The 13,529-nt window shown below is 40.1% G+C and overlaps 1 long non-coding RNA gene across 1 annotated transcript in view; it reads left to right on the top strand.

Annotated features, from left to right (window-relative positions):
* The window catches only part of LOC147526805 (uncharacterized), a 51,735-nt gene extending 40,973 nt beyond the window's left edge, over positions 1–10,762 (top strand). Inside the window, exon 3 of the long non-coding RNA XR_015222894.1 lies at positions 10,647–10,762. This is a non-coding gene — a long non-coding RNA (uncharacterized LOC147526805). The remainder of the gene's footprint in view (positions 1–10,646) is intronic.
* The last annotated feature ends 2,767 nt before the right edge of the window (positions 10,763–13,529 follow it).

Genomic DNA, 13,529 nt, shown 5'->3' with positions numbered 1-13,529 from the left:
ACACTGAGGACAAGGTAGGAGTGTCTGTACTAGAACAGAAGTTTATCCAGGGCACTATTCTGTCTCCTGCAGTAGCTAATAATGTTTAGGGAGTGGTGTACGAATAGGGCAGACTATATGGTGATCACCTCCCTGTTGTCCTCTCCCACTCATTTTTGAATCACAGATTTCCTGAACCACAGGTAGCATCTTTTGTTTGTGTGATTACTTTCTAAACCCCTGCGAACTACAATATCCTGTGGAAAAGAATTCCATATCTCAATTATGCATGGAGAGAGAAACCACCTTCTTTTGTTTGCCTTGAACCTGCCACCTGCTAGTTTTGTTTCCCGCTCCTTGATTTTTGAACTGGGAGACAGACAACAGCCATTTCCTTTTAAACATCTAAAGGACAATTATGACTACAAATATCTTCATTATACCCCCTCCTCAGCCGTCTCTCTTCCAGACTTAGAAATCATGATCTATGTAGTTTCTCTAAATATGGAAAATGTTCCAGACCTTTCATCGTCTTGCACCTTTTCTTGTTTTACTTTATTCTTTTTCTGAGATGTAAATGGTGACCAGAACTACAAGCCATATTCAGGATGTGGGGACAGCATAGATTTGTATTGCGGGTCTGAGATTTTCCTCCGCCAGCTGAGTTACATAGCTCTGGTATTAGTGGAACCAGGCAGATAAGAGTGCACATAACTCACATCAATAGATGCTACGATCTCTTGGCAACAGCAAAAATTATCTTGGTTTGCTTGGCCACATAATTTTTGATATAAATACACACACACGGAAATATTTATTGAATTCAGCAGAGTTGCACAAAGGGCCTTGTGTCAGGAGAACAAGCCACACACATCCCGTAGGACATCTGTCCCAGAGCAGGAGACGCTTCTGTCGTAGAAATGTTCTTAAATACATTGGCCTCTGTGACCAGCCTCAAGTCAAAGTCAGCATAGGGAGAATTTCCTTCTTACTGTGAAAGAAATGCAGCTGTAGTGACATCGTTATGTGTACCTTTCGCTTTCTTTGCCATGAGGTAAGTTTCGTGGGAAGAGATGTTATCTTACATTTCTCTAAGTGTGTCAGCTGATCTAGTAAATGTTTTAGTTCATGGTCACTTACTGAATAAGCCCTTAAAATTTCTTTTCATGAGAGGGCAGTTGCCAGCAGAGGTCACCATTGCTGTAGCCGGTTTGAAAGGAGTTTCACCAGCTTTTGTTGGACTGGGATTTGAAGGATAGACAAATATTTCTAAACCCATCAATCCAGCATTGACTATTGCTGTTAGAATATTGAATCTTTTGGAATGAAAGCATTAATTTTATTAACATTTTATTTTTTATCACCAGAATTTGTTCTTAAAATACAGACTTAAATAATGGCAAAATTATGTTAACTTCTTAAAATTACCAAGATTTTTTCCCCAGGCCTTTAATTGAATTCAGTTAATGGTAATTAATATGTATTCAATATTATGTTAGTCCTAAAGGCATTTTGTATAGAAACATAAAACCAATTAATAGAACTTGTGTTTAAAGGAACATTTTTCTATGGCCAAAGCTGTGGAGCAGTAGGGAAATTTATGGGACTTATTCTATTGATTGAAATAATCTAGTTTTTAGATGTTTTCTATCTGGTCCTTGTTCTAGGTATCTTGTTAAAGACATTTTACACTTGAAAATGCTAATCTGAATAGATATTTTAGGTATTTTTCTAACCTGATTTTTTAAATTAACATCTTACAGTGATTACACAGTCTGCCTAGTTATTCTATGTAACAATCGCTTCCTTAGCGTGTGGGTTAGAATGATCCTTTGTGCTCATTGTAATTCTCCACTGAACATAAATGAAGACGTGAAAAGATAATTTAAGCTTTTGATTGAGAAAAGAAGCACTGCCTAGCTAAGAGGATGAGAAAAAGAAAGCCACAGTTGCTTTCTTTACTACCTTATTGTGAGAGTGACAGATCCCTTTAGGGTGAGTGCCTGGCATTGATCAAGGTGTGAAATCACTATTACTGTACTGCATAGATTCGTCAGGAGGGCTCCTCTCCAGACCTTGCTGAGATTTGTTAGAAAATGAGTCATCTATACCATTATTAATATATTTAAAGGCCAAATCTTTCTTTTCATACTTATGTGAACACTCTGCTTTATTTGGTTCTTACTTCCATCTCTGTAACCTCTTTGTGAAAGTGCAGAAAATATATGTAACCTTCAGAGTTTCAGACAAATGTCTGAAATAGTAGTTGTCAGGGTTATTTTAAAAAGCCTATTTTCCATAATATCTGAAATAGCTCAGAAGTGCAAAGACTATGAACATACAAGCAAGTTAGCTTCCTCTCTATCTTTTTGCAGATAATTGGCACGTTTTATTTTGGCTTAGCAAAAAAGTGCCCAAAAGACTTTATTGTGATATCTAATGCATGAAAACACCCATAAATTATCTAACACTTATAATGCAACTTCGAAGTTTGTGACAACTTGGAAAAACCAGCCTGACAAGCATGCTCACTTTCACTGTTTTTCTAAAACTTCTTGAGCATATAAGGAGAATTTAAAGTGAAAAAAGCATCTGAAATGCCAACTTTTTGTTCTCAGCACACGAATTCCTTCTGTATCCCTGACTGGGGTCCCCATTTTTGTCTCTGACTAGTGTATCAGATAAAACAGTGTTATCACGGGTATAAATCAATAAACATTGTCGGTTTCATCCTGTCACTAACAGGCAGGCAGCAGGGAGTTCGTAAGCTTTTCCAAGTGGACATCCTAGAGGAGCACTGTCTCTAGAGAACTACTGCTCTGCGTGTAGCTAAAAGGTTTCTGCCTTGGGCCAATCATGCTTTAATTTACCAGAATTCCTATTCATTTATATTAGTAAAGAAAGAAAGGAGTTCTTATCTAGAGTAGAATTATCATAGGGAAAAAAAAGGTAAATGTTGAGTAAGCCTTAATAGTGAGAACAAAGACAGTAAAGAATTTTCATATAGGTGTAACTTCTGTACAATGCAAATAAAACTAAGTTCTCATATACCTGGATAAAAAGGAGACGAATACTTAACGTTTCTCTAAGATTAAGCTATTTTTACTAAAGATTTTTTTCAAGCTTTAAGCTTAAACACAAATGCTTTATGAACACCTTCCAGATGTGCGTGCAGTTTGACCCACATTAATAGATGCAATTTTCAGTTTCACTATACCACGCTTTTCTTGCAAATGCTATTTTTAAGCAACAAGCACTCGGTATTTCAAAGACATTTGATCTGTTCCTCCTCACGAAAGTGAAAATCACTGTACAGCAAAAACACATTGGCTAATTTTGAAGATAGCAAACTTCCACAACTGGTGCAACAGCCGCGTTACTTGCTTTGTGAAAACTGGCTTTGTGGGGTCACTTACCTCAGAGCAGTATCGCTGGATGCCAGGGGTACAGGGAATCTGGAGGGTTGTCCAAGCTGTTTTGTAGTCTGTAGCACCCCAGTCCGTGGACACTCTCCCAAGCCAGAAGAGCCATTCACATTCCCTCTGCCTTTCCAGCCTCATTCACTGCTCTCGGGGCTCAGCTAGCTGCACTGACTCACAGAAATTAAGCTCCCTCTGGGTCCTAGTGCTGTAAACGTGTGGGAGCTGCACGGACTCGCAGGAATTCAGCCTTTGGCTTGGTGCCTAGTCCATGCAGTGATACACAGATGTGCAGTGAAAGTTTCAAAGCGTGCACTGGTTGTATGACTCTGCATACATAATGCCGAGAAAAACCTCCGACTTCCTGGTTCCACTGTCAAGAACTGAAACTCTCTTTAAGGGACGTTTTATCTTCAGCGTTTCAACTCTACATCTTAAATCCTTGCACTCAATTTAAAATGAGAGCTCAGAGAAAGAAACTCCGAGCCCCTGATGAACGGGTCCTTTTGAAAATCATCTCTAGAGCCCTTTACTCATGTCCTGAGTCTATAAACAAACCTATAGGAACACTAATAGTTAACTGGTGAAGCAGTGAACTGGGTTCTCTGCAAAAATTTTGCAGTCCCCATTATCAGCTGTCTTTAACAAGGGTCAGCCAAACACTGATCTAGAGTAGCAAAGAAATATTTGACCCTGACTTGGGCAGAGGAAAAGCTTATATAAGAACCCTGCTAGCTGTAATATTCTGTATTTAACATGCTTACCTTGAGGAACAAAGAGATATGGAAATGTTTTCCATTATTTTTGTAGAGGAAGATGAAGTACTTTACAAGGGAACAACAGTATGTTTTAAGCACTGATAAATATAGGAAAGAAATGCAAAAGTGAAAAATTTCATAAGATACCAAAAAAAAAAATCAAGTTGGCTAAATACTCTAAAAGAAGTTGGCTAACTGTGTAGAGAATTAGGAAGCAGCCCTTTAGAATTCCATAGTTCTCCTTCTGGCATAGTGGAACCTTTGTGATTACGCAGACATGAGGAAAAAATTTAAGTTGTCCTCCATTGAAAAGCAAGCCACTGCATTTTATCTGTATGGGAATAATTGAACAGTGTTTGATTCCATCCAGAAGAGGGCGGCTGTCCGGAGAGACTCGTCCTTAAAATCCTTTGGGAAAGGGAAAGATGTGTGGAAGGTACTATGTAAAGGCATAAAGCAAGAAGGCAAAGTAGCTTTGAGATAATAATGGTTTTTATTTTGAGATAATAATGGTTTTTATTTGCCCCATGGATGTGCTGCTTTCTGAACTTGAAGCAAGCATATCTTCGTATTTTATTAAAACTAGTAGACAAACCTTAAATTTCTTTCTCACAGTGCCAAGATAACAGTGGCTTTATTGCTAGGCTGTTTCTTGGAGGTGGTGTGCATTTAAAATTGCCTGAAATATCCTTAAGGAAATTGCAGCACAAAATGCTTGATGTGAGTGCTAAAATTACCTTCCCAATTTGCCAGGATTATGCAGATCGCCTTGTTTTTCTAAAAGAAAAATGCTTTCCACGCAAGATAGCAGTCACAGGCCAAAGTGTGATGTCCTCATTTACACAGCCAACCATTAGAGTTTCTGAAAGTTTTGCCTGTAAAACTTGACCTCGGGTTTTGGCCTTAGCTTCATATTTCATTGCAGAAATGCCAGGCTATTCTTGTGTTGAGCATTTGTCTTGCTTCATTAGAATATCCTCAGATTAGGACTTTGTGCTGGAAAATTTGAAAGAGCATTATAGCCCTTTGTGACTCTAGCAAACAGCATCAAAACAGAGATATAAAAAGATATGCTTTTTTTTTCTTTACTTAAAAGTTAGTACACTCTTAGTTTAGCATCTCTATAGTTGATTTCTTGGCAAGAGCTGCTTGCTTTTTATTAAAACTGTGGTCACAACAGCTTGTTTGGACACAGTAATCAATAATATACTGTGTTTGTACTTAATCTGTATCACAAACACTTATTTCTGTCTTGAAGAAATCCTCCTCTTGTCCCTTATTCTTGTATCCCTTGAGTTTACACCAGCAGACTGATAGAAGCAAGCAAGCAAGACAGCTGTGACAGTCCCTGGGAAAAAGCACTATCTTGTATTCTTGTTTCTCATGAAACTCATGGTTGACTACCAGCTTGATATGAGCCAGCAGTGTGCCCAGGTGGCCAAAAAGGCCAATGGGATACTGGCGTGTATCAAGAATAGTGTGACCAGCAGGAGCAGGGAAGTGATCCTGCCCCTGTACTCGGCACTGGTGAGGCCGCACCTGGAATATTGTGTCCAGTTTTGGGCCCCTCGCTTTAAGAGAGATATTGAGCTCCTGGAGCGGGTCCAGAGAAGGGCGACTAAACTGGTCAAGGGGCTGGAAAATAAAACTTATGAGGAGCGGCTGAGGGAGTTGGGGCTGTTTAGCCTGGAGAAGAGGAGGCTGAGGGGAGACCTGATTACGGCCTATAAATACTTGAGAAAAGATGGTGGGGAGGTAGGGGAAGGGCTCTTTACATTAGTGATGGGTGATAGAACAAGAGGAAATGGGCATAAGCTTAGTCAGGGGAGATTCAGGTTGGATGTTAGGAAGTATTTCTTCTCTGAAAGGGTTGTCAGCCACTGGAATAAGCTGCCCAGGGAGGTGGTTGAGTCCCCATCCCTGGATGTGTTTAAGAATAGGGTGGATGAGCTACTTGAGGATATGGTTTAATGGGGATTAGGGATGGTTGGACTCGATGATCTCTAAGGTCTTTTCCAACCTAGAAATCTATGAATCTATGAATCTATGAATCTATGTTCCCATGTAACCCAAACAAACACTATTTCTAGCTTTTGGAGTAGGTGTGGCCCTACAGGCACACTAGCAGTGCGCAGAAGGATGCCTAATCCCAGGTAGGCTACTATGCTCCGAGCTGACTGGCTGAAAACATTGCACAGAGGTCATGTGTCTTTCTCTTTTAGCAGTGAACTGAACCACAGATTCAAAGAGAAGTGTCTTACCATGTCTATGGTGACTTAACTCTTATCCTCCATGAGCTGAGGATCTTCTTCCTTTTGCAGGTCACTGCATACAAGGTGAGGGACTGGTAATGTTAGACTGAGTAAGGGAAAGATGTGCTCTGGAGTCAGAGATGCAGCTGCCTGAAGAGAAGTTCTGTGAGCACAGAACTAATGAATCCTGGTTCTCTAGAGAGTTGCATCCAGTTATTTCTCTGCCTCTACTACAGTAATTTCAAGTCTCCCATGATCTCTTGTATGAGCTTTCTTAATATCTCCAGTTCCCCTTAAGAGTAAATCAGTCCAGTGTGTGCCTGAGTACTGCCATGTGATGCACTAACACATTTCATTTCAGGAAAACAAAAGTGCTCAGATCAAAATAAAGACCAGCACTGTTGAGTGATGACTGTAGGTAAAATGTTTTGTGCTCTCCTGACTGTAGGGCTGTCTGTTCTGACCCTTAGACTGCGCTCAGTGTTGCCCTAAGCCCCACAACGGCAACTGTTGTTCATCACAGCGTCTTCCTTCCACATCAGCACTTCTGTCCAAGAAAGCTGGAGAGTGGAGGAGGCATAGTGTATGAATAAAGTGCCTTATGCTTATGTGATATGTTTAGGATTGTAAGAGGGCTTGAGGACTGTAGGTGGGTTCCTGCTGGAGTCAATGTCTTTTGTTCTGCCGAAAGTCTCAGGGAAGGTGTTTGAGAAGAAGAAGCTGGACTTTCCTGTTTAAAAGCAACACTCTTTGAGGAAAGCTGCCCAAAATGATGAAAGTCCTCATTTATTTCTGGAATCTTTATGGATTTGAAAGTAACACACGTGGATACAGCTGCTCTTGCTAAAATCTTGGCATTTCAGGGAGGTGTCAGGTCGCTGAGAAAGGGACCTGCGGAGCATCAAACACTTTTCAGAGATCTCGTAAAAGTACAGGGGAATGGGACGGGGTTAACAATTTTTTTTTTGCTTCAGAGACGCTTATTTACATGTGTGTGTGCGAACAGTTACATTTAATACTTCCGTGTAATACTAAGTAATGTAATACACGATATATACACTATATATATACACATATATATACACACTAAGTTTGTAATACACAAAAAAAGATGCATCAAAAATAACCCGCTTTCCCTAGGTGTCCTGGAGGTGCTTTGATGTGAATGCAGAAAAAGTTTTAAGCTGCTTCTTCTGTTAATTAGAAAAAAATGGAAAAGTTGATACAGGAATTAAGTGGTCTATTTTGTCTTTGTTAGTTTGGGTAGCATTACTTTAGAGTATTATGTGTGTGGTAGAAGTTACTAGAAAAAGGCAGAAGCTCACTTATGGGTCATGAATAAATAGGTCAGACAAACAAGTTCATTACTGATTTACTGTAGGACTCAGTCTCCTGTAAATATTTTCTTAACTGTTTCTGCCACATGGCTTCACAGCTGAGTCGATAACACATAGAGAATGTAGCTTGAGCGCGTTGGAAAATTGATCTGTACAGTATGCATTTCCAATACACTCCAATTCAAATCAAGCAGTGATTAGAAATGTTATTTTATGGTGAATTATGGAAGTGATTTGCACTAATCTTTTCTTTCTCTTGCACTTAGTTATATAGTGCACAGTAGAAAGAAACCATTTTACTAGAAATGAAAACATCTGAAAAGCCTGAGCTTACTAAAAGCAAAATGTCTGTTGATTGTTCAAGTGCTGTTACAGAGAATATCATTCTAAGGACAGTGACATATAGACAGAGCAGAGCTATGAGAAAAGCTTTACATTACTCTTCAGACTCAGCAGAGGTTTTGCCTGATAGTTTTTAGAAAGATATACTAACTACAAATATTTCTGGAATACACAAGGCCTGCACTTGTGTTGGAATACCTTTTTTGTTAACGCTCAGCTATTGGCTGACAGTGAGAGTCAAACGAGAGTGTGTATGCTATTTAAAATATTAAAAGAACAATGGATTTTGAAAATAAGCACTCAGATGTTTATTTCATCCTCTTCTGTGAGAGGATAAAAAGGTTTAAGATATTCTGCTTAGTAGCTGCAAAGTTTTTTCCCAGGATGTAGCTTTTTGCACTTGGCTGAACCAGACCTGGGTTCAAGTCTGAATTCTCCTTGGAAACCATGAAGAGTTTGTCAGTCAGAGTTCACTAGTTCTGGACTTTTGTATGAGGTCTCTCTCCATGGACAAAAGCTCCTTTGATGCAGTTTTATAAGGAACATACATGGCCTGGTGTACCTTTCACGTTCATCTTCATGACAGGAGTGTTTCAAGAACTAGTGAAAGGCATGCTGCCCCTGTTTTGGGCTTGGGTTGGTTTTGACTGGTTATATGCTAGTAACACTGTGCTAGCATTAACCTTTCTGAGATCCACAGTGTCTGACAGTGGTATCCTTTTTGGGGGGGTGTTAGCACTATCAGTGAAGCTCTCTGACCCAATGTCAGCATGAAATGAGACCATTCTTCAGGAGGTCTGGACATGCCACCTGTTGCTGGATAGCGAAACTATCATTTGCAGATTCCCTGAGAAACCATGGCTTCCAGCATTGCCCCTCTGCTTGCTGCGAAGGATTTGGGACCAGAGAGGAGTATCGACTCTAGTGTAGAATGACTCCTCTTTGCTCTGATCTGTGAAACAGGCCTTATGTTTTCTCTTCTTGCTCTCTACCACTCTTCTACTATGCTCTAATAGAAACTCTGTCTTCTTGGCAAAGTCTGGCTTCATCACGTGTGCATAATGCGCACTGAGATAATGAGAATAATTTGCCAGTACGGCCATACTTTGCTCATGACCTTGGGAGTTGGCAGCTGCTTAAGAGATTTTATATTGACAGGGGATGAGTATTATAATTTGATCCTTTTTGCCATGTTAGTGGTCAAGTGATAATATGATCATAACAGAATTTTCCCTTCTTTCAGGCTTCTGATACTGAATGTTCATATACAGCAGCAGGTCTCACTAGAGGCACAGGTGCGTTGAATATAATATATATCAGAGTTTACCTACAGGCAACCCCCACAAGGCAGCATGTTGCACTTGTTCTGAAGGGAGGCTTCAGTGGCCCTGAATTGCAAGGGGCTTCGAAATATTACAGGAACTATGAGCACTGTGCCAAAAATTCTCTCATGAAAGTATCTTCTTTTTTCAGTGTGCCCTAAAACATTTCAGGGTGCTTCTTGACCTTCTGTCTTAAAGTAGATCACAAAAGAACTCAGTGCTGACAGGAAAGGTTGCCTCATTGCTTAAATCTTTTGGAGGAGATGGAACAAACACTTTGGCATTTAACTTGCTGGTGCATAATTTTTTTTTAAGTGTAAAATTAGGCTTTTAATTAAATATCCTCTGCTCTTTGGTCTGAACACGGTCATTAGAGGTCCTAAAACTCCCTTCTCAGGGGCACCAGTTTTGCTGAAAGTTTTTAAGAGAATACTTGTGCTGCAACAGAGGAGACTGAAGTACTAACTAACAAAATTTCACCAAGCTATGGAGTCAAGGTAAAAAAAGTAATCGATAAAGTTAGCAATTACTCTGTGATAACAGCTATTACATGGCTGCTTTAAAGTTCATCTAGGATTTGTCCAAGCTCTGGTACCAGGACAGGCTTTACAATGTCAGTGAATTTCTTCAAACACTTATGCCCTGTCAAAGTTTTTGAGCTACCTGTACTTTACCATAAATCAATTACCATGCTAGAGACCATACTTCGAGGAGAACCATGTATTACCTCCTAGTCATTCAAGATTTAATTTCCTTAAGTTGAATTCAGTCTTTGAAAAAGAATCCCATCTACAGGATTCTTCTTGACCAGTTCTTCTCTATGTTTCTAAGGAGGAGCACACTTAGGAATTGCTGTAAAACATGGTTATCTGTCCCTAGCGCTGTTGCATGGTGGTAATTAAAAACAGTACTGTTATTCACTCTTTTTATATCAACACCTGAAAGCATTAGCTTTATTAGTCTGTATTCTGTGGTAAATGTACTAGTTTTGTTGGGATTTTTTTGTGGTGGGGTTTGTTTCTTTTTTTCATTAAAGCTTTAAGAACAGAAAAGAATGTTTAATGACTACAGCAAAACTAGGTTAATAAAAAATGCACTTTGTCCCCAGAAGTGGCAGCAGGAGGTAAGATTTATCACAAGTCATTGAAGTAGAGATGTTGAAAAAACACCCCTACCCTAATTCCATTTATATTTGGGTGAACCTGTTGTTCATGAACTTGTCTGGTTCTTTTTTCAGCCTACAGGCACTGTTTGCTTCCACAACCTTTTGCGGCAACAATACCCAGAAGTTCTCTGCCATCTCTTCAAAGTACCTGCTGGGACGTGTTTTGAACTGATCTCACGTAAGTTTCAATGATCTCCACAAGTTTCAGTAACGTCAGGTTTCTTGAACAGCAGTTCCACATTCACCTTATCCACCAACTTCATAATTTTGTAAACCTTCATTATGTCCTGCCTCACCTTCTTCCTCCTCAGTCCAAGGAGCTGCAGTCTTTCCAGTCTCTCCTCATAAGGCAACTGTTTCATCATCTCAATCTCTTTATGTGCCCTTCTGTCAACCTTTTCTAACTCCGCTATGCCTTTCCTGAGACTAGAACTGCACATAGACTCAGCATGGGGATACAGAAAGGTGCTCCAAGGTTTGTGTAGGTGACTTCTGAGGCATGTATATTTTCTGAGATATCTGTCTGACTTTTGGAAGCCGTGGAGACATCTGATAAAACCATTTTTATGTCCACAGTAGTCAAGCCATCTGTTGCACTAAATGTTCATGAAAAAAAACAAGGAACTCCTTCTCCCATGTGAAGAAATCATTTTGCTGTTCTGCAAGAGTATATTTCAGATCATTAGTGTTGCTTTATGCAAGTTCTTACAAGCTTATCACTACAGCTGCTGCTCTGTCGTGTGTTCTTGTCACAGGGCAATTTTCTTTTAAAAATTTTATTTTGATTAAAGAGGAAAATGTGCTTGAAGAGACTGCCACTTTCTGGGGACACATAGGCTTGCATAACCTGATTGAGAGAAACTGTCCCAACCTAGAGACCAGAATCACAACAATGAAGTTGTTGCTGCAGAGTTGTTGTCTCTTTTCTGTAGTGGGTTTTATTCACTGAGAAGAGCAGTGCTATCTCTTTGTGAGGCTGATTCCCAGCTTTTCTGTTGGTTCAAATTCTGCAGATACTGACGAGGCCTGTCCACTGTCACAGGAGTAAGGTCAGACCTTGACTGCAGTTTTCCTTCAGGCATGTGGATTACACCTCAAACTGGACACCAACCTACCCTACTGAACACCACTCCACATTGCTAAGAGACGGTAGTTCTGTCTGTTTTGGAGGGAGCCCATTTTTTTAAGGTAGTCACCACTAATAACTTTTTAAACTGCCTTTCTCCTACTAGATATGAGACTGAATATTATCTTAAAGCATGCGGCTAATCCCCTGCATTTACACGTATTCTCTGACTATATGTATGTGTACAGACACAAAGGAAAAATTTCAGCGTCTAGCTATGACTGACTTTAGCTTCTGCACTCAGCTGTAGTCCTTTCAGTACTATCCACGTGGGGTACAAAGGATGTAGTAGGAAGTCCTGCTATGAAATTAGGAATGTAAACTTAACATCAAACTCAGAGTGTGATGCATTTGACTGTTGAGGGTGGGACATTTTAAAATAGCTTAAAGAATGTGCTCAGTTGGAGGGATCCTACCCTGACACCAGAAGACTCAAAGGATGGACTTTCTCTTCACCATCTCTGTGTCCAGTATCTTCTTGTCTTTAGAGATAAATCTTAAAGAGGCTTTGGAGGAAGACTGAAAAGAAGTGCAAATGGTTACATTTAAAGCAATGCTCTAAATGTATTTCATATCATACTTATCTTCCAGGACCTGAGCTCTGTATTGTGTAACAATAGAACTGGTGAAAGTGTAAAAAGCTGGGACTCCCTGCCAATGTTACAACTTGTCTTTACTACTAAAAAAGGCAGTAAACTGGGAGGGTATATCAAAGAGTGAATTCCTCTGCACTTGCTCTGTTTCTTGCATTTGTTTTCTACACATCTGGAGAGTGCTGGAGACAGAACTTCAGGCCAGAACTACCTTTGGACTGAGCCAGTGTGTGAATGCTTATGTATGTTAAGTTGTTCTGTAGTAAAAGGCGTAGTTCTGTGTGCGAGAAGTACTCTAAGTTCAAAACTGAATTAACGCACAGCTTTTCAGTTTCACTATGAGGAAAACCAGGCATGGAGTCAACCCTGGTAGGACTGTAACACTCATGCACTGGGTTTTTTGCTCAGTAATAATTCGCTCATTGTCATGTCTTCACCATGATTTTCACCTCTGTATTGCTGGGTTAATCTTCTCAGAGTCTGCAGAATTAAAATCCTTCAGCCTTTGTCAGCAGCGAAGCTCTCAACTGATTCACTTTCATGTGACCTAGGCTTTCTTGCCTTGTGTGCTACGTGGGACCACAAGGGTTAACGGGGAGGTGGGTGAGACGGAGGAATGCAAAGCTTGAAGGAGAGATAGTGTAGCAGTTGTAGTAGAGATGTGGGATGCTGCAGAGGATGAAGTAGTGGCAAGAGGCGTGGTGAGAGAGGGAGAGAGGCACTCAGGAGAAGCAGAAGGCCGCTGGTAACCACAAGTCTGTGTTGACACATGAAGAAGTTAAAAATGTGCATGTGCTGAATTATATTTTTCTATTCTGCACGGATCTACATAAATAATAGTGTTTTCAGTGGGCTAGCAGGAAGAAGGAGAATCTGGGAGGAAAAAAAACCCAACATTTTTTTTTGCCAAATCAGGGTAGTGGATAAAGCCTTGAAAATGGGAACAGCTATGCTTTTCAGGGACACTTTCGCACACACCCCTTCCCAGGGATATTGTGAAGGGGCTCTGTGGTGTTGCCAGTAGACTTGCAATACTATGAAGTGAAAGTGCATCTGTGAAAGTCAACCATACAAATCAAAATGCAGATTTAAGACATGCAGCTGTAGCATTAGTTGAAAATGCTCTCTGCATGCACAGGAGGAATCCAAACCAATTTGGGTTTGAAGAAAGCAGGGTTTACTCCAGGACACAATGTGCAGCGTTTGCAGATCATTGGACAGCTCAGTCTAGTACAG

This window comes from Tauraco erythrolophus, chromosome 27, assembly GCF_009769465.1.
Source record: "Tauraco erythrolophus isolate bTauEry1 chromosome 27, bTauEry1.pri, whole genome shotgun sequence".
Classification (NCBI taxonomy): Eukaryota; Metazoa; Chordata; class Aves; order Musophagiformes; family Musophagidae; genus Tauraco; species Tauraco erythrolophus.
The sequence above is the reverse complement of the archived record's forward strand: the minus strand, read 5'-3'. Positions and strand labels throughout refer to the sequence as shown.